The 24,243-nt window shown below is 29.6% G+C and overlaps 1 protein-coding gene across 4 annotated transcripts in view; it reads left to right on the top strand.

Moving 5' to 3' along the window:
- LOC122630802 (protein tincar) overlaps positions 1-24,243 on the top strand; it is a 233,899-nt gene that overhangs the window by 30,342 nt on the left and 179,314 nt on the right. For all 4 annotated transcript variants that reach the window (XM_043815737.1, XM_043815735.1, XM_043815736.1 and 1 more), the window contains exon 2: positions 22,006-22,073. The gene's annotated coding sequence lies outside the window, so the exon portion shown is untranslated. The remainder of the gene's footprint in view (positions 1-22,005; positions 22,074-24,243) is intronic.

Below are 24,243 nucleotides of genomic sequence, written 5' to 3'. Positions count from 1 at the left end.
TATATATATATATATATATATATATATATTATGTATAATAGTAAAAACGTATTTCATGTATAATAATGATATATAATAATAATATATAATAATAATAACAATAATGATAATAATAACAACAATAATAGTAATAGTAGTAATAATAATAATAATAATAATCAAAATGCATAATAATAATAATAATAATAATAATAATAATAATAATATAATAAAAATTATGTATATAGTAATAATAATAAAAACATTAGTTTCGGACAAAAATGGAAAAATTAAGTTTTTATTTTGTCGTTACTTTCATTTTTATTTTGTTCTATTTCAACTTGACAAAATTTTTTTCTTCCTTTCTTTTCTTTTCAGATTCATTTTAATATTCTCTCCCATCGAAGATGGAAAACAATCGATCCGAAACATTTCCAATTTAATCTTGTATATCTAGAAAAATGTTATATCTAGAGACGTTTTATTCTAACGTCATCTTTCTCTTCCTTTCTTTCCTTTTTTTGCTGATAAAGAAAGATAGAACAGAGAAGTCGAATATCTCTCGAGATTTAGATACTTTTATTTATTACATGATATTTTTTTTTCTGTTTTCTATTCTAGAAACGTGCCGTTTTAGGTGTTTCAACTATCATGCTTTATGCATGAAAATCGCATTTTTCTCGCCTTTAAAAAGTGCATCTCGACGAACAGCAGTCATATGCAAACGTGTTCTCCTTTTTTTCCCTCTTTCATTCTCTTTCTCTCTTTTCTTTTCTTTCTCTCTCTTTTCTTTGCCTTCTCTCTCTCTTTTTCATTTATCGAACATTCATTCTTCCCTCGTCACGTTTTCCGTGACTATATTTTTCCCTCTTCTCTTCCACTCGTTTCATCGATGAAAAGAGAGAGAGAGAGAGAGAGAGTGAGAGAGAGAGAGAGAGAGAGAGAGAGAGAGAGAGAGAGAGAGAGAGAGAGAGAAATAGAGACTAGGTAACACAGAAAAGTATTAATTCTTAACTTGAAATATTTTTGTTTCTCTTGACTGTTTGTGTAGGTGGGAACTAATAGACGTAAAAGAAAGAAAATAAAAAAATAAACGTTTCGTAATCGTTGACTACGTTCGAATGGAATCGTGCGAACAAATTGTATTGTTGCGTTGTTCGATGTTCACCTTTTTCCTCCCTCTTTCCTCTCACCCTCTCTTTTTCTTTTTGTCTCTGTATCTATCTCTCTTGTGCTCTGTCAAATTCACGGTTCACTCAACATGCTGGTTGATTTTGACAATAATACCATACAGAGATTATTCAGCTTTGATCCGAGCAATTCATGTAAACTGATCACGTGACGAAAACTGATCTTTATAACATTATTAAATCGATGACAACGAACAAAGTAATTTTTATTTTTTTTCGTTCTGTTAATCTCAAAATTGTTCTTTTATTTTTTATTATTACGTATATATGTAATAATAAAAGATCCAATGCAAGTCAGAGATATTCTATTTAAATGTTGACGAATGAGATTTTTATTAAGGATGCTATTTATTGTGTTATTTTCAATATTTTTTTTATCAAAATTTTAAATAAATAATATTATGGTTAGTATTTATAATCAAATATCAGTATGTAATATTGTTATTTATTGTGTTATTTTCAATATTTTTTTAATCAATATTTTAAATAAATAATATTGTGGATAGTATTTATAATAAAATATCAGTAGGTAATATAATGAGTCAGTATTATACCTATTAGTACAAAAACTATTAATAATTTAATTAAATATTTTTTGTAAATATAATATGATTATTCAAAAACCGTAATATTTTGACACTTAATTATTTATATTGATCAAAATATTCATATATACTGATCATATATTTTACAAAAGATTTATCGTTAATTAATAAAAATAATTATCAGATAATAAATAGAAGCGTTTTTTTTTTTTTTTAAGTAATTCTGTTACATCTTGATTTAATTATTTTTCTTTAATTTATAACTATGTGACAAAATTTCTGTCTTCTAAAAAAAAAATCTTTTTTCATAGGAACAATTTTTGTAAAGCTTTTTTTTTTTTTTTTTTTAATCCAATCTTTAAAGATTTAAGTATATAGAAAATAGAATAAAAGAAAAAAAAAAACAGGCTTTAATTCCGCAATTTCTATTGAAGACACTAGTTTTCATAAAAGATTTAATATAACGCATTGTTACTGTTACGGCATAGCAGCTTTCTAGCATTGGACCACTCAATTGTTCTTATTGTACGCAGTAATTACTATTTGGATTGTTTTTATTTTAAGCATTTATAATGCAATGTAATTTCGAAATCACACACTCGTATATGCACAGTGTACCAGCTTTTCTCCACGCGAAACGTTACTGCCATATTTTATAAGCAATGTTAAGAAAAAGAATGTTATACGAACGTGGGAGTTTACTTGCTTTATAATAAAAAAAAAAAATTTTATTATGACTTTGTTAAAACTTTGTTTATTATTTGTTATATATTATTTGTTATAACTTTGTTAAAGTTATAACAAAATTTTTTCCATTATTTCTATTTATAGAATATATTGATAATGCTTGTGAAAAGAATAGAGACATCTTCTGTGCGCGTGTGTGTGTGTAAATTTGATTTAATTTTATTGGCATAAACTTAATTGTTATTTCATGTACAATTTTTTTTTTTTTCCATGTAAGTACACATTATATTTGATGCAATGTAATTATATTAATATAAAATATTGTAACTTGTTTACATTTTATAATTTTCTTTTTGCAAGTACTACGCAAAAATACGGTTACAGAGGATTTTTAGTTTTCCATATGTCTTATATGTAGAATCACCATCACAAAAAATCTTCGCTTGCCATGATTTCTGATAGAAATGAAATATGTACATATTTCAATCCGGTTTGAAGTTCTACAAGAAACATGACGTTGTGTGCGTGTACGTATACGTGTGTGTGATATTTGAATATATCAACGCATCGGCTGAAGCAAATATAATAAAATTTTCACAGTGTTTACCTACAATAGTGAAAATGCTGGTTTTCAAATTTCAATTTGATCGAATAAAAATTTAAAAACGAAAGAAAAAATAATGCTTCATTTATTTCATTATAAATATTTTAATATTAACAATTAACGAAATGGTCAGATCGATTTTATCGAAATTTTAATAGAAAACTCTTGTGAAACACGAATACATGTTGCTAATTTCATACGAATTTTTCGATTATTTTCCAAATTGCGCTCACTTTGTTAGAAACATTTCAATGGTAAAAATAAAAAAAAAAAAGATAAAAGAGAAAAAAGTTAAATCAATTTTAATAAAATTTTACAGAAAACAAATCTCGGGAAGGATGAAAATTATTTTATCTTATTTTGAAAATGAAAATCATAATATCTTATTTTTAATTTTGAACAAATTACTGTCAAAATAGCGGTCATTTTATTATAAACATTATAATATTCGTGACAAATAAATGAAGCATTTTCAATGTGGAGAAATTATATATATAGGGTGTCCTACGCAACTAGAACAAACTGTATTTTCTAAACGGTTGAACATAGATAAAAATATTATAGGTCAAAGTTAAATGCTATCAGATAGTGCGTAATACGCTAATAATTTTATGCACTTTTATCGATCGGTGCATCAGTAAAATGCAACTGCACTTTTCAAATGGAAACCTATATCTTTGACTGCACTAGTTAATACAGTTTTTTATGCTCGACATAAAAGTATTAACATACTTATGTCCTAAACTTATACGTTAGAAAGTTATCGAAGTTAAAATTTTCTGAATTATTTCAACCTGTCGACAAGTTTCAAGCAACTGGAACAGGCTGTATGTTCTAAACGATTGAAAATAGATAAAAATGTTATGGGTCAAAGTTAAATGGTATGAGACGCTACATAAAATGCAAATAATTTTATACACTTTTGTGCATTGGTGCATCAGCAAAATGCAACTGCGCTTTTTCTTTTAATATAAACCTATATCTTTGACTGCACCAGTTAATGCAGGCTTTTATACTCGACATAAAAGTATTAATATACTTCCAAAACTTACGCGTTAGGAAGTTATCGTAGCTAAATTTTTTTTGAAATTTTTATTTCTTTTTATTTTCTATCTGTCGCCAAGTATTAATGTATATGGTACATAACAAGTATAAAAGCATCAATGTATTGGTATATATTTATTATTGCTTTTATGTAGAACATAAAAAACCTACATCAACTGGTGCAGTCAGAGATATAAGCTTTTATTTAAAAAAAAAAAAGTGCAATTGCATTTTGCTGATGCACCGATGCACGAAAGTGTATAAAATTATTTGCGTATTATGCACCGTTTGATAACATTTATAAGGCAAATTTAATTATAATATATATATATATATAAATTTTATATAAAATATTAGTCAAATATATTTTACATAAAAAAATATATTAATTATATATAAAATATAAGTCAAATTTATAATCAAAGTTAAATCTTTATTTTCAGACATTTAAGAAATGCAACTGTTTTAGTCGCGTGGAACACCCTTTACATATAATATTAAAGGGTGAATCGTCAAAACAAAATATCGAAGCCGATACTTTTTAATATTCCTTTCTCTCTCATTCTTTTTCTCTCTGTTTTTTTTTTCTACTCTTTTATTTCGAACGTCGGTCGTTTATACGCGAATAAATTAAAGCTACACAAGTCCATAGACCGTATCCGTCAAGTCCTCAAACGATTATAGCGTGCGTGCCGTTGGCAATCTCTCGCACTTTCTGGTGACACGTGTTCGCGACATTGCATGCACGTGTTTGCCTGCCACCCTCTCGTGCATCGAAATGCGCACGTAAAGCACTTACGACGGATGATCCCATCCCTCGCCATAGGTATAACCTTCCAACCCTATTCGATCTTCCATTTTTTCTTTTGTTGCACTTCTTGCTCATAACAAAAGAATAAAAAGAACATATATATACTTTTATTGTATTACATCAAAGTTTTTTGATATTGTTAAACATTAATAAGAAGAATTCAATTTTTTTTCAACCCCCCAATATATAATCTTCCATATTCTTTATTATTTGTTATTAATAGACATTAAACAAAAAATTGTTATATTAGTGAAAAATAATACGTGGACGGTGTCTTCATTCAAACCACGTCTCAATTATTATTCTTTGATATTTTTAAATATTAATAGGAATATTTTTGTTTTAATATATATATATATTTAATATATATTTACATAATATATATATTTATATACATTATATTATATATCATATTATATATATTTTACATATATTTTATTATACATATTATATTATACATATTATAATATTTATCATATATTTATATATATCATATTTATTATTATATATACATTAATATATATATTTAATACACACACACATGTTGATAAGATAAATCGTTCTAATATATTCACGTTGCTTAATTCTTTATGAAGTATTTACAGTGTGTTTTTTTGGTGAGCCTGCAGGATATATTGATTATAAATATTGTTGGCTAGCAAGTTAATGAATATTTTGATTCTTCTTTTGTAGCTCCTGATTAATTATCTCTTACATTAATGATCTCTTTTTGTACCGTAAGAATATTTATTATATCCTTTCTTATTTCTTTATTACGGACATATTATTAATCGTTCACGATAATGCATAGTAATTATAATAGATTACTGATCTTCGAGTTTAACTATGTAACTTCTCGCTGGTATAACCCATAATTGTATCCCATATGGCCAAATGGATTTAATTATTGTTTTATAAATTAGTAGCTTGTTTTACGTGCTCAATTTGTATTTTTTATTAGTTAGTCATGTCATTTGTTTCCTTTTTAATTAAATTCGATATCCTCAATGATATATTATTTCCATGTTAGTTTAGAATACAGATACAGTCGTAAATATTTAATCGTTTTTGTTTACGGAATTTCTACGTTTAAATTTCGATATTTGATTTTTCCTTACGGTTCATCAAAAAAAAAAAAAAAAAAAAAAAAAAAAAAAAAAAAAAAAAAAAAAAAAAAAAAGATGTATTTGAACTCGTTAACATTTATCTTGATTAAAAAATTTTTAATCGTACATTCCCTGTTACAATTATTATAATTAATTAACTCGTTACGAAATATCAAATAATCATTATTATATAAAATTTGTTATGAAATAAAAATATTCATCATTTTCGTCGATATTAATATACTTTTTAATATATCGATTAGAGTTTTACTGTTAAATAAATTTCATTGTCGTTCGTCGTAAATATTTTCGGATTATATTTCAGTTATTGATCGGATTTAATCGAACGTATCGATAAGTTTAAAAAGCATTCTTTTTAACTACTCCGTTCTATTTATTCGAGGTAACGAGATAAAATCCTTTTATTTACGTATAGTGATCCATATGATTATATACAACATCCGGTATTTCGATTTGTGGTTTGTGCGGTCTTGAAACATCTATTGGTCCTTTTGGTACACACACCTTCGAAACGGGACATGGATGAATTCTGTTTTCCTTCCTGGAGGTTTCGCGTATTTGCACAGGTTCTCTAGCCCGGTGATTGTGTACCATCTGCTAACGTAAATTGGCTCAACGTGAGCGAAGGCTACTAGATTTCCTTGAGGCGATCTCTTGTTTAGCACGTTCCTTTAAAGCAGTGTTTCTCAAATCTCAAAACCTGGTACTTGTAATTTGTTAAGATTACGCCATGACGGTTGAAACAAAATTTAATAAAATAAAAGAAAAAAAAAGAAAAAAGAAAAATTCTCAATAGATTTTCGACATCCCGAGTTAAAACTTATGAAACATTTCGTACGTAGTTTATAAATAACAAATTTAATAAACGTGTCTGTATATAACATACAAGTATTTTAATTTGATTGTTATACCATAAATATAGTTTTATATATTTATATAAGATTTAGTCACATGAATTGATCAAGTGATCGAATATATTTTTTCGTTATTTTAAATATATCTCTTGGTTGATTGACATCCATCAATTTGACTTAATTTATTTGATCTTATTCATTTTCAATATTATTTCTTTGTTTATCATATTGCAAATCTACGATATTAATTTTTCTTCGACTTAATTGATTACTATTGATCATTAATTTTTCCATATTCTGAAAACGATATTTTCTATAGAATATATAAAGTGATCGAGTGATTGCGATCATTCAATAAGGATAGAGTTGATTACTTTTGAAGAAAAGAAGATAAATTAATTGAAAATGTTGAATAAAAGATTTTAATACATATATCTGTTTTCAATACATCAATCGAATTTCATTCTGTCTAATAGTGTATAATTTGCTTCTGTCTCTAATAATATATATACAGGGTGTTTCCGAAGATGTAAGGATAACTTTAGGGATAGATTCAGTACGCTAAGATAAGAAAAATAACTCCATACGAATATATGCCAGATATGATCTTGTTTAAGAATTACAGCTGTTTTTATGTGAAACCTGTTATTTAATAATTTTTATAAAACCTATTCGAAGTGATTATCCTTGGCTGGAATACAGGTTTCTAAACGTCGCATTATAAATCTTTTTATTCGTTCAAAAATACCAGGTGTCGTTTGAATTCATCGACGACACTTTTGAATACGATTATCGCAATTCTTTAACATCGTTTGTTGCTGCAAAAGAACTTAGATGTACTTACAAATAATAATCCAATGGAATTAGATCAAATGATCGTGTTGGTCGATTAATTAGCAATCCATTTATTAAATCGCTCATTTAAAAACTGTTTCGTCAAAATGACTATATATCGATTAAAATGTAATGATGCATCATTTATGGACAAATCACGTACGATTGACATTTAACACAGATTAGTTTTCCCTTAAAAATGAACTCTATATAAATTAGCCAGTTAATGTCCAATTTAGAAAAAAACTTGTTCGAACAAATGACCAGCAATTATTCTTGACAACAGAGTCATACGAATTACTAGAAATTAAAAAGGCTATAATTCGGAAACAAGGTCATATTTTTTTATTTTAATATATTGAATGTATCCCCGAGGTTATACTCACATTTTTGAAAACACCTTGTATATATTTTGTGTGTGTGTGTGTGTGTGTGGGTGCGAGCGTATGTGTGCGTATCCAAGTGTTACGTGAAGCATAAAAAATTTTAAGAGACATTATCTTAGAAATTAACAAATAAATTATCTTACAGATTAACAAATACTATATTCGTATATAATTCGACAAAGAAATCTTCCAATCGTTTAAATAAGATATATAGACAATAAATAATACATAACGAACGATTAAAAAAAAAGAAAATGATAAATTATTATCAGTATAATTAATTGTTGATTTGATTTATAGAAATATAACTTAAGATATAAAAAAATAATTTAAGGATCATAACTAATCAATTGTTAGATGTTCAAAAAAAAAAGTTATTAGATTAACGTAGTAATTTTCTTTTTTTGTTTTAATTCTAATCGATTGTATGAGTTATCAGCGACATCATAAAGAAGTCAACTTTACGGTTTATTATATAATTTGATATTTTCTCTTTTTGCTGAAAAAAAAAAATCGAATAATGGATGAAGAAATTTCTATTTTATTTTCTTTTGTTTTGTTTTGTTATCGTATTTTCACTATTATTTTACTTATACTGTATACTTTACGATTATTGTTCATTATCTACCTCTATTCTGGTATAGATCGACATTCGTTGATCAAGAGCCTTAATTAGTGTTTCCAGAGTGTCCTTGACATTCGAACGTCCCTATTTCTCTTCGAAGCCTGGTACTGTTGCTACTCACGAGCTTATGAATGCGCATGATTAACCATCTAATTACTGATATATCCCACAAAGGTCTGATTTGAAATTGACGTCAGTTGGTATTATCAGAATACGATTATAATTCTAATTTACTAATTACAATTCTAATTGATCAATTTTAAATATAAATGAAATAATTTTGAAGAAATCTAAAGATATCGTTTGGCAAAGAGAATTGTTATTTTTTTATTTTTTTATTTATTTATTTTTCTTCTTTCTCTTTTTAATTATCGTCGAAATATTTATTGCGAGTTAGAGTCGTTAAGTATTAATAGAATTTTATTTAAAAATTTACGTATTGATAAAAGTGACATTCTCTGGTACGAAACTACGCGTATCTACCTACATTTTAATAAAAATTTATTCGCTAAGGGGACGACAAAAATTTTAATCAAACATTCTTGGTACCGACGAAACGTAACGAATACGTAGTATTGTACGTACTCTAACACAAAGTTACGTCATATAAAAAGATTCATCAAAATGGAAAGTTGGACCGTTACATCCCGTCATTGGTTTTTCGAATCTCATGCAAATTTTGATCCTCTTATTCCGATCAAACTAATTCGGTTGCATTGATGAGAGATATCCAATCGGAAAGTTTGGATTTGTATGATTCATCGGACCTATCTCCATGGAACATGATGCACGAGCCATTGTGACCGGAGATGAATCATCGTTACGAGCTGCAATGGAACTTTCGATAAGAGAAGGCGAAGGCGAAGGCGAAGGCGACGTCGACGGCGAAGGCAAACGATTTTTCCTTCTGATGAATCGAGAAGTTCAATCTTTTGTTCTTTTTCTTTTTATTCTTAAATTTACGATGACAACGTCAAGGCTATTATTTTTCTTTTTTTTTTTCTTTCTCTTTTTATTTATTATTTTTCATTCAGGATTAAACTTAATTTTTTGTAATTTTGAGATCATATATTTAAGAGTGGTGTGTGTGTGTGTGTAAATTATATATATATATATATATATATATATATATATATAATATGTGTATATATGATAATATATGTATGTATGTGCACACACACACATTTGTATATATATATATGTGTGTGTGTATAATGTGTAGATCTGTAGTGTGTGTGCGTGTGTTGTAATTTTTCTCTCATTTTATTACTATAAAATTATTCGTTATTTCATATATAAAGTCTTTGAACGTTCTATTAAGTTTAAGTTATATATTTTATATAATATAATGGTATTATAATATAATATATATAATACACAAAGTGATCGAATTATAGCATTACAAATTTGTATCTCCATCATATTTAAAAAAAAAAAAATTCTTCAGACAAGAATTATTTGACTTCAAGGAGGAAACATAGTTTCTTATTTAATAAAAAGTTTCGAGATCGTTTCGAAGTAAACTTAGTTTTCTTTTTTAAAGAAGAACCTACACTATTTTATAATAACTTATTTAAAAAAAAAAAAAAAAAAAAAAAAAAATAATAATTTTCATCCGTAATATTTTTACATCCCAAACAAAAAAGAAATCTGGTTAAATGTTTCATTACATTCGACAAGCGCAATTTAAAATTGATTTATTTATAATTTATTTTTCTCATTGTTAATTGAACATTATTTAATCGTTCTGCTATTAAATCGATGATATTATCGATTATTTATATAAAATCGAAGAATGGAGATTCTTTTATCTGGGCTCAATGATTTAGCTAGCGGAGTAACGTTAAATTATTCCGATAAGTGAACGATAACTTATCGACGAAGTACGTATAATTCGAGTCCCAAGGCGAAACAGAGTCTCACTTCGGTCAAAAATTCCTCGAGCGTTTCGCACATTTAGAATTCTACTATGTCCTTGCATATATTTATATACGTGCACATAACACACACACACACACACACACACGCACAAATCTATGTACTGCTTAAGCAATCTCTCTTTCTCTCTCTCTCTCTCTCTCTCTCTCTCTCTCTCTCTCTCTCTCTTTCCTTCTCTTTCTCTTTCTTTAGGCAATTAAGGCATGTTCGCAAGAAACGTAATCTCGTGCGAGGATCGTCTATGTAGCCCTTCAGAAACTCGAAAACACGACAAAAACTACCACGCTGGATCCTGGGAACGTTTGTTGGGTTAGCGATCGAAATTCTTTCGGTCGTTTCTCTTTCTCTCTCTCATACATAGACATATATACGCACTGTATACTTTTAAGAGATAATTTCAACGAATTGTAATTTCAACTCTTCCGGGAAAAAGTAAAAATATATTATAACAATTAATTCTCTAGTCATGAATGAGAAATGATACATTTTTAAATAATTTCTATTGCGATTGTATAAATACGTACACATCGGATATTGTTCGTTATTTTTTTTTTACAAATGATTTCTACGCAAGATCGTCGTTTTTATTTGTACAATTCAAACAAAATACATGATTAATTAATACTACGTATATATTAGTTTGGTGAATGAGTAATATCGATATTGTCAGTATCTTATATTTAAATATAAATAATATATATATATATATGTAATATATATAAAAGATATTATATATAAGATATATATAAATGTATATAATATAAATAATATAAATAATACTAAAAATTCCAATATTACTCATTGACCAATCCGGTGCAACATCATGCATAGCGAATTAGTTCGAGGACATACCTGGAAACCAAGCCTGTATTGAAATATTTACATTCGAACAGAGTTCGTGGAACGCAACGAAAGCTCCAACTCTCTCACTGTGTCCTTTGTTTGTACCAAAGAGGATTAAACTCTTTATACGTCTCTCTCTCTCTCTCTCTCTCTCTCTCTCTCTCTCTCTCTCTCTCTCTCTCTCTCTCTCTCTCTCTCGCTCGCTCGCTCATTCACTCTCTTTGTTTCTCTCTCTCTTTTTCTCTTTTGTTTTCTCTCTCTTTTCACTATCTTTCTCTTTCTTTCTTTATACGCGACTAGTAAACGTATTTTCAAAAGAACTCGAAACATATTGACGTAATATATATATTTCAAGGGCAAGTCGATTAACGAGTAAAGGGTACTTATTCTTTTATAAAGATTGATTCTAAGTTAAGAATTAGTTGAATATCTTCTTTGTTGAAAACAATAGGAAAAGAAAATTTATGAACAAAAATTTTGATTTCATGCTTCAAATGTTTTAGGAATATAAAATAAGAAACATCCAACTTTCGGTTAAAGTAGAAGCTGAATGATCTTTAGTTTTTCTTATGGCACGTCCTATATTTTTTTTTTTTTTAATTAATTATATATTTGAATAAATTATCTTTAAATAATTATTGAATAAGTATAGGCCTGAAGATAATAATTAAAGTTGTGTAGATAGAAATAATAATTCTGATGTTAGTGAAACTGAAATTTGTAAAAAGTACAAAACGAAAATTATAAACGTTGTTAAACAAATAACATCTCAAATGTTATTAAAATGTACAAAGTAGTATGATTATAAGAGATTGATTGTATATACAACAAAATACCCGGTACTTTATATATTGAATTAAATAAGGTATTATTATTTTTATCATAAATTAATTAAAAAATTGTTTGCTTTCAATGAAAAACTTAAGTATAATTAAAATTGTTTAAATTTGAAAGTATGTATTGTTAATCACATAACTATATATAATGCTAATATTTCGTTGATTAATTACAAAAATTATTAATTATTTATTTATTATTATTTACTTATTAACTTGTTAGAAATTAATTTCATCCCATTTCATAGATGTTTAATAATTTTTTTTTTTTTAAATGATCGAAATATTCAATTAATTAAAAAAAGTACATAAAAAATGTTCCATAAGGGAAATTAAAAATCATGAAACTTCCGGTTTTTATCGAAACATAAATCTCGGTCATTTTATATCGTAGTCATAAAATATATAACGCATCAAATATCTGTAATAAATTTTTATAAATAATATATTTTATTTTATACAAATATTTTTCTTCAATATTTGATACGTAAGATAATTATACTTAATAATTTGGTTTTTGTCTATTGGTCCTAACAAATGAGATATTTAAATGGTTTTTAAATTTATAATCAATCTCTATGTAGTCATATATATACATTCGTACGTATTTACATATGTACGTAAGTGCTTAAGTTTTTTTTATAATTTTTATAAATAATATATTCTTTTTTATACACATACTTTTTTACAATATTTGATACGTAAGATAATTATTCTTAATAATTTGGTTTTTGTCTATTGCTCCTAACAAACGAGATATTTAAATGGTTTTTAAATTTATAATCAATCTCCATGTAGTCGTATAATATGCATTCATACGTATTTACATATGTACTTAAGTATTTAAGTATTTCTTCCATCCGTTTCTCAGACGGATTCGAATTTAAGAGAGCAGGAGTAACAGAGCGAGAGCGAGAGAGAGAGAGAGAGAGAGAGAGAGAGAGAGAGAGAGAGAGAAGGAGAAGGAAATAGCAAACTGTACTAGTATGTTGCCTCGCACTTTTTCGAGCTCTATCGCGCGTACGACGTGAAAAGATGGCTTTGGATTGTAATATTCGACGGTATTCACAGGTTTCGTAAATGCGAAACGTGTCTTGCTATCTCGAGCTCAGACCGCGAATGTTCACGAGGAGAACATAAGAGAGAAAGAGAGAGTGAACGAGAGAGAGAGAGAGAGAGAGAGAGAGAGAGAGAGAGAGAGAGAGAGAGTAAGAGTAAGAACGCGATCTCTATTCACGTCCAGCCTTCCAACTTTCCAGACGACAAAAGTTTATGAAATTCCACGAAAGCTTGGCCTACGTGGACGATGTCGTTGTAAGAGAGAGAAAGAGAAGGCTTTCTAAGCTTTCATAGGAAAGCTCTCGTTCTAAGAGAGAGTACTTTACTCTTATCGCGGATCTATATTTAATGTATTGTTCGAATATTACATCTCCGATGCTTTCAATCTATTATACAATCGATCAAGGTAGATTCGTGTGATAAATTTTTTAAGATTAATTTAAGGAAGTCAATACCTGTATTTACCGACTTTCTACAATGTGAAGATATTAGTGTGGAAAATAAAGAGCGAGAGAGAGAGAAAGAGAAAGAGAAAGAGAGAGAGAGAGAGAGAGAGAGATCTTCGGTCCAGTACAGCATCTTTCTGAAACACGATTCTTTAAACACACAATATTTAAACATGATTCAACATATGTAGTTATTACACATGGATTCATACACATCAACATTCATGCGTATACATTTATTCTACATATACGTAACTTATAAACGTATCCTCATACACATATCACTGAGCACACGTACGTATATTCATACGCAGGCACTCATACATAGTCCCGTACGTACACGATACGCATACACACAGGCACGTACCATGCGACATGCAACGTGCATTTGTGGTAACTCGATATCTGAATTCTCTTGTTTCTCGCGCTACAATCTGGAGCCTGTTATCATCTCATTGTTTTACGGAGATTTATCGTAATCTAACACCTATTGTGCATATCCTCTTATCGTTTCTCTTTCTTTCTCTTTCCCTCCTCTTTCTTCTCTCTCTCTTTCTCTCTTTCTCTCTCTCTTCTTCTCTCTTTCTCTCTCTTATTTTCTCTTTCTCTCCTTCTCTCCCTTTATCATAAGCCCAACAATAGTCTCTATTTTTCATCAGAAAATTCGTATGGAGAAATCTTTGCGAGACCTTTGAGACATCAAGTTTTCTTTTTTTCTTTTTCTTTTTGGGATTACTCTCTTACTACCTAGTGACTTCTTTAAAGAATTGTTTTCTTTTTCGTTTTTATAGAAAGTTATACTTGGCGTCTTATCAATGAAATAAAAAGAGAGAGAAAAAGGGGAGAAAGAAAAATACTTATCGGGTCATGTTCTATGGAAAGAAAGAAAAGTTTGTGTCTTCATGGAAGTGGCGGTCGATCGTGTGACACCGTTCTTTACGATGATGAATATCACAATATATATATATATATATATATATATATATATATATATATGATGTGTATGCATGTGTATATATAATCTCTTTCGGTATCGGGTCGATACTGGTTTATGTAAAATCTTGCGTGTGACCTGTAAGGCTATTTCTAACCGGTCGATATATCGTACACACCACGGTATGTCTCTCTCTCTCTCTCTCTCTCTCTCCCCCTCTCTCTCCCCCCTCCACTCCCTTTCCCTTATTTTTTCTGTTTCTCTTTCTTTCTATTGCGAAGCAAAAAGTAAAAAGAAAAGCTCACGCGAGTGCCCGCGGTCAAGTCAGCATAAATTATCGTCCTCGGAGGAATTCGACCGAATGGTAGAATTAACTTCCTCGACTTTTATTTATGATAATGATATGTCGCGTTACATCCCCAACGTACTCTCTTTCTCTTTATCTCTCTCTCTCTCTCTCTCTCTCTCTCCCCCTCTCTCCCTTCCTCTCCATCCCTCTCTTCTCATTTTTTCATTTTTTACGTGTAACTTTCCTTGTCACCTTTTCTTTATCTTTTTTCTTTTTTTTATTTGTCCCATATTGAAACGACGTCTTTTATTTTAACCGAACGTTAAATTGGTCGATATTACGCGCGACTCGCCCATACGTGTGTATGTGTGTGTGTGTGTGTGTGTGTGTGTGTATATATATATATATATAAACACACTCTTTTGTATAATTTCGTAACGAAGTTCACCAAAATGTCGGACAGTGGACATTAAAGGAATAATAAAGGACAGAATCGTAATCGATATTTCTATAAAATTTTTTCCTTTATATATATATATATATATATATATATATATATATATATATCACATATATCTTTTTATAAAAAAGAGAAACGAATCACAATTGCGGTACGTCTCATTAAGGATTTAAAGCATTCCCGGCGGAGAGAAAAAGCATTTGCATTTAATCGGCGTAACTTTGCTCGTCGTTGTTGACGTAGTCGTTGTTGACGTTGTCGTCGTCGGTTCTACTCGACGATTTCTAATATGGAAATAGCTTCATACACACATACGCGTAGGAAACTGCATCGTGGTCCTCTCTGGCTAACCATTATCGTCTCGAAGGAATCGCGAACGACGACTTTGTATTTCTCGAGGCTCGCACAGATGCGAAACGCGGGATGATTTTCTAATTACCTGTTAAAGTACAATGTCCTCTCTCTCTCTCTCTCTCTCTCTCTCTCTCTCTCTCTCTCTCTCTCTCTCTCTCTCTCTCTCTCTCTCTCTCTCTATTTCTATCTTTCTTTCTCATCTTCTCCAATCTCATTCAAATGCAACTTGTACACAAGACGCCGTGCTGCAATCAGGTACGCAAGTACAATCATGCGAAAACTTGACAGTGATGTAAGAATGTGGGTTAAGGGGCGAGGTGCTTCAGGCGTTTGAAATCATCCCTCTCTTTCTCTTTCTTATACACAGATACATAGAAAGATAGAGAGAAAGAGAAAGAGCCTATACACACACCTACTGAAAGGAACTAATTTCCTGCAAATTATATACCGCTTCCAACAGTTCGTCGTCGTCGTCGTCGTCATCGTCGTCTTCGTCGTCGTCGTGTCGTCGTTGTCGCGTGTTCTTTCAGTCGTTTTCTCTCTTTTTCTGTCTTTTTTTCTTTCTTTCTTTCTTTCTTTCTTTCTTTCTTTCTATCCGTCTCGTCTTCTTTCTATATCATAGGTCCTCTTTTAATTCATAAAAATAAAAGAGACACGATCGAAACTACTTTCTCACTTCTTACTTTCTTTCTTTTTCTTTCTTTTTTCTTTATTTCTTTCTTCCTCGTTCAAACCCTTCTTTCCACTTTTTCTTTGAAACTTTTTTACGGATTTAATTTACGAGCATAGGGACGACGACGATCCAGTCTCACGACGATTATGAAAATATATATATATATATATATATATATATATATATATATATATTATATAATATGTACATATGTATGTATATATCTATGTGTATGCATGTATGTATCTACCCTCTCGATTGCCATATCGACATTTAATCGAATTTCTTTTTTATATCTGTTTTTTCCCTTCCTCTCTCTCTCTCTCTCTCTCTCTCTCTCTCTCTCTCTCTCTCTCTCTCTCTCTCTCTCTCTCTCTCTCTCTCTCTCTCTCTCTCTCTCTCTCTCTCTCTCTCTCTCTCTCTCTCTCTCTCTCTCTCTCTCTCTCTCTCTCTCTCTCTCTCTCTCTGTCATATTTCTCTTCTTTTTTTCTGTCTCCGTTCTTCTTCCTCTCTCTCTCTCTCTTTTTTCTCCCTTTCTCTTTTTTTCTCCCTACGGCTTTCCGCTCGCGGAGAGATTAATCGACCGCCGGCGGCCCTTGGTTTCGTACGCGTTCGACTGCGTTTGACGCGCGATACGGTGACAGGAATTTTACGAGGCTCTCGTCGACGTTACATTTTCAACGAAACACGATCGTGTCGCCTGAGAGAAGCGCTTTTATCCTCCTTCTTTTTTTTTCTTTTTCTCTCTCTCTCTCTCTCTTTTTTTTCCTTTGACGGCGAGGAACGATCGAGAAACTCTCTTTTTCGAGAAAGAGAGAGAGAGAGAGAAAGGGGTGAGGAGTGGGGGGAGAGAGAGAGAGAGAGAGAGAGAGATTTGACGAGTTTATTTTTTAGGACTTTTATTGACACATAAATTGATCATATGAATTTGGAAAATTTCAAAAAGTTTTATTATTATATCGGTGATAATGATCCATGCATAAGTGTATAAATACTATTCTATCTTTAAGAATTTAAGTATGTATCATTCTGAAGAATGATGTCAATATAATTTTAATCGTTAAGTTTATTCTTTTTTGAAACTATTTATTTTTCAAATAATTATGTTATATCGGTTATTGTACATACGCACACACGAACGTATACAGAGGATGTCCCGTTTATTTCGAAAAATCGGAATATCTCTGCTGAGGGATTGAACCTATCAGAAAATTTTTTTTTTTTTTACAAATTTGTTTGGTACGAAAGGTGACATCGCATATGGTGCCAATTTTTCTTTCTTTGTTTCTTTTTCTTTTTTTTTTTTTTTGGTAGATCGAATAGTGGAGAAAATTTCAAAGGCAAATTCTTGTTTTTTTTTTTTTTTAATAGAATCATATTTTTTTTCCGTAATACTATGCCATTTGTTGAGACGAATTCAACGATGTTATTAGTTATTATAAAATGTTATAAAATTTTTAGGTTCTAGGAATTATGAGGGCTTGTTGTCCCTTAATGTTTGTCAAGTACCAAATGATATGTTCATATATGTGAAAAAAGAAGTTATTAATTCTTTTTTTTTTTGAACAATTTTTATTTTTGTTTTTAAAGCATGCGAACGAAATAAACAGAAAATTAGCGATACAGACTCACGATTTTATAGCATAATTTATAATATTTTACAATAATAAATTAGCTCATACGATACGCAGTTTAACTTGTCTTAAGAAATATTCATCGTATTATGAATATTTCTAAAAAAAATGGAACAAAATATGTATATGGTTCCAATAAAAAAAAAGAAAAAAAAATGAATTTGACTTTGTAATTTCTACCTCGCCGTACCTGTCGACTCGCAAAAAAGAAAAGTAAAAATGCACCATATGTGACGTCTCTCTTTGTATCGAACAAATTCGTAAAAAATTTTTTCTATCTCTTTCGAGAGATATTCCAATTTTTTTCAGAGAAATAAAACAATACGTTCAATATTAATTATTAATTACGTAAATTGTTTTGTTTGTAAATTTGTGAAATTTTGTTTTTGCACTATTTGAAAGTATTTATTATACAACATTTACACACATACTATATATATATATATATATATATATATATATATATATATATATATATTCACAATTTTTATAATTTCTTCAGATTAATAGAACACTATATATAATATTAACTAATAAATTATTAATAATATTACATATATTAACTATAAATACTGTATATTAACTAATAAATTATATATAAAATCTATATATAATATTAACTATTAATTACACAAATTGTTTTGTTTGTAAATTTGTAAAATTCTTTTTTTTTGTACTATATAACAGTATTTATTACAAACACACACTATATATATATATATATATATATATATATATATATATGTGAAAATATTTATTATACATAAACCCACACGCATGCAATATAATTTCTCTCTCTTTCTTTATATAATTATATGTATATAATTTCTTTTCTCTCTCTCTCTCGCTCTTTCTTTTTCTCTCTTTTTATCTCTTTCATATCGAAGGAAGAGCATATGTAATCTGCAAAATAAAAAGACAGAGAAACCTAGGAAATTCTATGGTAGGATTTCCGGTAAAGGGTTAAGGTTTAAAGAGATCAGAGAAAGAGAGAGAGAGATAGGAGGGTGGGTTTAGTACAGGATTGAAGGCGACCTAATTTATTCCAGACGTGGGTAGAACTTACTCAGCAAATTCCGTTTATCGAATCGTTCGAGGAATTTTCTTCATCTCCTCGCAACGATCCCATGATGCTTGATGCTTCCTTATACCCGGTCTCTAGTCGTTTCCGTACCCTTCGACGAAGTTATTCGAGCTTGATCGTTGGTGTACACACACCATCTTGGTCTACGTGCCTGATTAATCGAACATCGAAACGCGTTTGCGAGCTTAATAAATACGGGACACGTCGTCGTGTGTATGTATATGTTTATATATATATATATATATATATATATATGCGTGTGGTTCTCTTTTATTAGTTTATAAATTGAAACTTGTATAGACAAATATTTAATTTTAAAGTTCTGTATGAACGAAATAGATTATTTTGTTAAAAATCGGGCGCAGACTTTCGTAATGTAAAAGTGTTAAAATTAAATGCAAACTTTGAGTTTTTTTTTTTTTATAATTTCTGAAGTTCGACTTCTCCATGTATTTTTCGTGTTTAGAAGATTGTAAACGTTGATACTTGTTTGGAAAACGGAGGGTAGTAAAATTACCGCTGCGTAGAAAGCGAGAGAGAGAGAGAGAGAGAGAGGGGGGGGAGAGAGAGAAAGAGAGCTATTACAATTCATTCATTCCCCACTATTCTCGATTTACTTTTAACTTGTTCCGTATATTCAGTGTTTACTCGGCCGTTTACAGTCGACTTGTTCGCAACTCGATACGCCCATATTTTATTACGTGCTCTGCAGAGTTACACTTCAATGATATGTACATATTACTATATATATATAATATACGTATATATACATATAAATACATACATATATGCATATATATATATATTTATATATACGCATACATGTGTGTGTGTGTGTGCATGTATGTATGTATGTATGTATGTATGTATGTATGTATGTATATACATGTTTATGTATGTATGGATCTATGATGTGTATATGTATGTAGGTATATAAATATAGCTACAGACGCATTATTGATAGAAAATGAGTCATTACAGCTATTATTTGCTTCGCGAGAGCAGTCAAAGCATTCGCTTAAAAAACATATTGCAAAAAGTCAATTCGACGCTTTTTGAATCATCGATCGGTCAATTCAATGCTTTTTGAATGTTCAATAAATCGATTCAATGCTTTTTGAATTTTCTATTAATCCATTCAATGCTTTTCGAATCTTCGATAAAACGATTCAATAATTTTTTTTTTTGAATCTTCGATAAAACGATTCAATGCTTATTCGTTGTTTCGAATTAATTCCAATCTCTTTCTTTCTTTCTTTCTTTCTTTCTTCTTCTTAATCTTATTATTATTCTCTCTTCTCTTTCTACTTTTAAGAAGTGAATGGCCACTTAAGAAGGTCTATTCCTTAATTTAATCCGCCTGAGAAAATTTGAAGAGCCAATAATTGATTCCTAATGATATGGTCTTAGAATTTGCAAAGGTTCTTCTTCTTACACAGTATTAAAACTGATCATTTTCAAAGAGATCATCTTATGTTTAGTAGCGAGCCTTAGTAATCGTAGTAAGTATATATTAAGTATCTTTTTCCCGTGATATATACGATATGAAATAAAACATAGTCTATCGTTAGTATTGAATTTCTAAGCTGGAAGAGAGGGAGAATCTTCATCGATGGCAAACATCGTTTTTTAATATATCTTTTAAGGTTACCGCTTTTGCTTGTACCCTATTAAACGTAGAAGCATGTTAGTAGAGTAATAGTCGATCGCCACTATGCACATTGAGAGCTTATATACCTAATGAGATTTACTGGTATCCAATTACCCAAAGTGCCTTTCCGATCGCCTACGTTAGATTCGTGTGTGTGTATGTGTGTGTGTGTGTATGTGTATATATATATATATATACATACAATTATAACACGAATATGTATATATGTATATATATATATACATACAATTATAACACTAATATGTATATGTGTGTATATATATACACATACAATTATAACATGAATATGTATATGTATGTATATATATATACACACACAAATTATATACACGAATATCTATCTATCTGTGTCTACACACACACACACACACACACACACACACACACACACACACACACACACACACACACACAATTTGTATGTGTGTGTGTGTATATATATATATATATATATATATATATATATATATATATATATATATATATATATATAGGTATGTATGTATGTATATATGTGCATGTATGTGTGTCTGTATGTGATGATATTTGCGTGATGTTTGTGTATGTGGTGTGTGTAGTGTATTACCGAGTTACTACCCTTGAGGCAATCAGTTTCTCCTCACGTGTTGTAATGCGCGAAATCAATTCGTCATATACTTAATGACTTCCTGTGTTAAACCTGTTAGAATTAACCAATTACAAATTTTCAACGATATCGCTAGAAGCGTTCAATTTATTGCCATCTACAACGTGTTTAAACGTTAACGTGCAATAATGTTTTTATTCCTGCAAATAAAAAAAGAAGAAATTGATGGATTTATTCGTTTATTTCTCGATCTTTTTGCTCAAATAAACTTTCAACGTGAATTTTTTTTACGTTCAAATTTTTACTCGTTATTTACATATATGTATTTATTGATCGTAAAAAAAAAAAAAAAGAGAAAAAAAAAAGAAAAGAAAAAAAATTATATGAGGAGAAAAAAAGTAATTTAAATTACAAAAAGAAAGTTTCTTTTTTTTTTAATCGTAATCGTATTATTTTTATATCGATTATTATTAACGTTCATTTTTAATTTGTTTTCTGTTTTTCGTTGCAGATATCGAAGAGATTTAAAATTGCAGCCGAATAGAGGGAGATACCAGAGGAACGCTTTATTTGCTGTTGGTGAGATTTATTCGTTAGATTTTATCGGACGTTAATCCAATCCATTACTTTCTCTCCGTTAATAAGAGAGAGAGAGAGATAGAGAGAGAGAGAGAGAGAGAGAATGTAGATAAGAAAAGTGCCCTTTAAAGGTCGCTGTAATCTAAAGTTTTACGATGCATTCTAGACGAATCTTCTTCTTGAACGTTCAATCTGCAATTTTCACGGAATATTTGCGAAGGAGTAGTAACGTTATCGTTCCGAGAAATTGATCTTTCGAATCTTTCGTTCTTGCAAGGCTGATCACGTTTTTCCATCTGGTTCCGTATTCCATTTGTATTTTTAAGAAAAAAGACAAAAAAAAAGAAGATTTTAATGGAAACATTCAAATTTTAATAAAAATGCCAATATTTCGATTGGAAAATAATTACGTTCACTTTACTTTACGAACGTTATAGAATTTTTTAATATTCATAGAAATTCAATTCGGATAAACTTTTATAAAATATTTTTGAGAAAAATGTTAACTATAGTTGTTTAAAAATTATTTCTTTTTTTTTTTTATTATTATTATTATTATTAGCGAATGACATTTTGAAATAGAGACGTGTTTATCGTTTGTCTACACGAATGTTTTCTAGATGATATTCAACGTCGCTACTTTCGATAATATTTTGATTTCGCGTGGTTTAGTTTTGATATTTCTTAACAATAAACAAACAAATGATATTGACGATGAAATAAAAATAATGAAAAATTGTCAGATTACTTCAATGTTAGGAATTTATAAATTTCGATTTTACTTACAGTTCTACTATCGAACGCGTTTCGACGAATTATTTTAAATTGTTAATTTCAAATAAAATCTGTATAAAAAGATAACAGAAAGTACAGAACGGGTCTAGGAAATATCTCGAACTATATGATAGTGTTTCTTGAAATTTAAGTAGTATTTATCGGTTCGATTGAAAAAGAACGGTATAATTAGAGATGTTTCATAGGTGTAGTGCATATGAGTTAAGTTAAGAAAAAAAAAAAAAAAAAATCGAAAGTCGAATAATCGGATAAATTTGTAATATCGTCAACGGAAAGACACGTCCATAGAATTGCAAATTTGTCGGTTTACGTTTGGCCAAACTCTATCTCTACTCTTTTTGATATTACCTGAAACCTGGTCCTCTCGTGTCAATAGCACAAAATTTCGTGGCTTTCGAAAGGCAAAAGAAAAATTGAATTACTCTTACTCTGTCGTTGGCTCGTTGCCAAATTTTTTTTCCTTTCTCTCTCTTTCTTTCTCTCTCTCTCTCTCTCTCTCTTTTCTCCCCTCCACTCGGATTTAATTGTTCGGAAACAGGGAGAATAAAAATGTCGAGTCGAATACGTATTAATTTGCGAATGGTTCGAAACGTTTCTCATTGAAATTTGTCGTCGTTGATACCTTTTCTTTCTTCTCTTTCTTTTTTTTTTTTTTTTCGAGAACCACCCCATAGAATATTTCCATCATACATCGGGAGAGACGTGTTAGTAGTAGAGAGACGGTTTTAGTAATAATAATAATAATAAAAAAAAAATAATAATAAGGAATTAAAAAGGGAGAAAAAACAAAGGTCGACGAGATGGGCGGGGACGTCCAATCCTGCTTAAACTTTGCCGTTGCTTGAAAGTTTCAACCGCTTAATAATATCCATGCATCATTCACCGGTGAAAAGTTTGCCTACTCTTTCTCTCTCTCTCTTTCTCTTTCTCTCTCTCTCTCTCTCTCTCTCTCTCTCTCTCTCTGTCTATCTTTCTCTTTCTCTCTCGCTTTTTCTCTATCTAAGTCTGGAAGTAAGAAGAAGAAGAAGAAGAAGAAAGAAATTCAGTAACTTCGTAACCGTCAGGTGTTTCTCCATCGTATTGTAAAACAGGTTCGGCGCGAATTGCCTGTTAACTACCGTCGACGAGAGAGGGAACTTCCTGATAAGAAAAAAAAAAAAAGAGAAAAGAAAGAAAGAAAAAAAAAAGAAAAGTAAAATAGAACGGTGTCCTTGGAATAATAGCAATTTTTTGTCGACGAAGAAGAAGCAATATCAAACGTTAACTTTTTCGTCTTAGATACCAAGCAAAAACTTTCATAACTTTACGTATATCTACGATCCCGTATATGAAATATTCAAGAGACGACTAGTCTAAATGGAGTCTTTGGTTTTCT

The sequence above is a fragment of the Vespula pensylvanica genome, chromosome 7, assembly GCF_014466175.1.
Source record: "Vespula pensylvanica isolate Volc-1 chromosome 7, ASM1446617v1, whole genome shotgun sequence".
NCBI classification, from domain to species: Eukaryota; Metazoa; Arthropoda; class Insecta; order Hymenoptera; family Vespidae; genus Vespula; species Vespula pensylvanica.
Note: the sequence above shows the minus strand (reverse complement) of the source record. Positions and strands in the feature narration are given on the sequence as shown.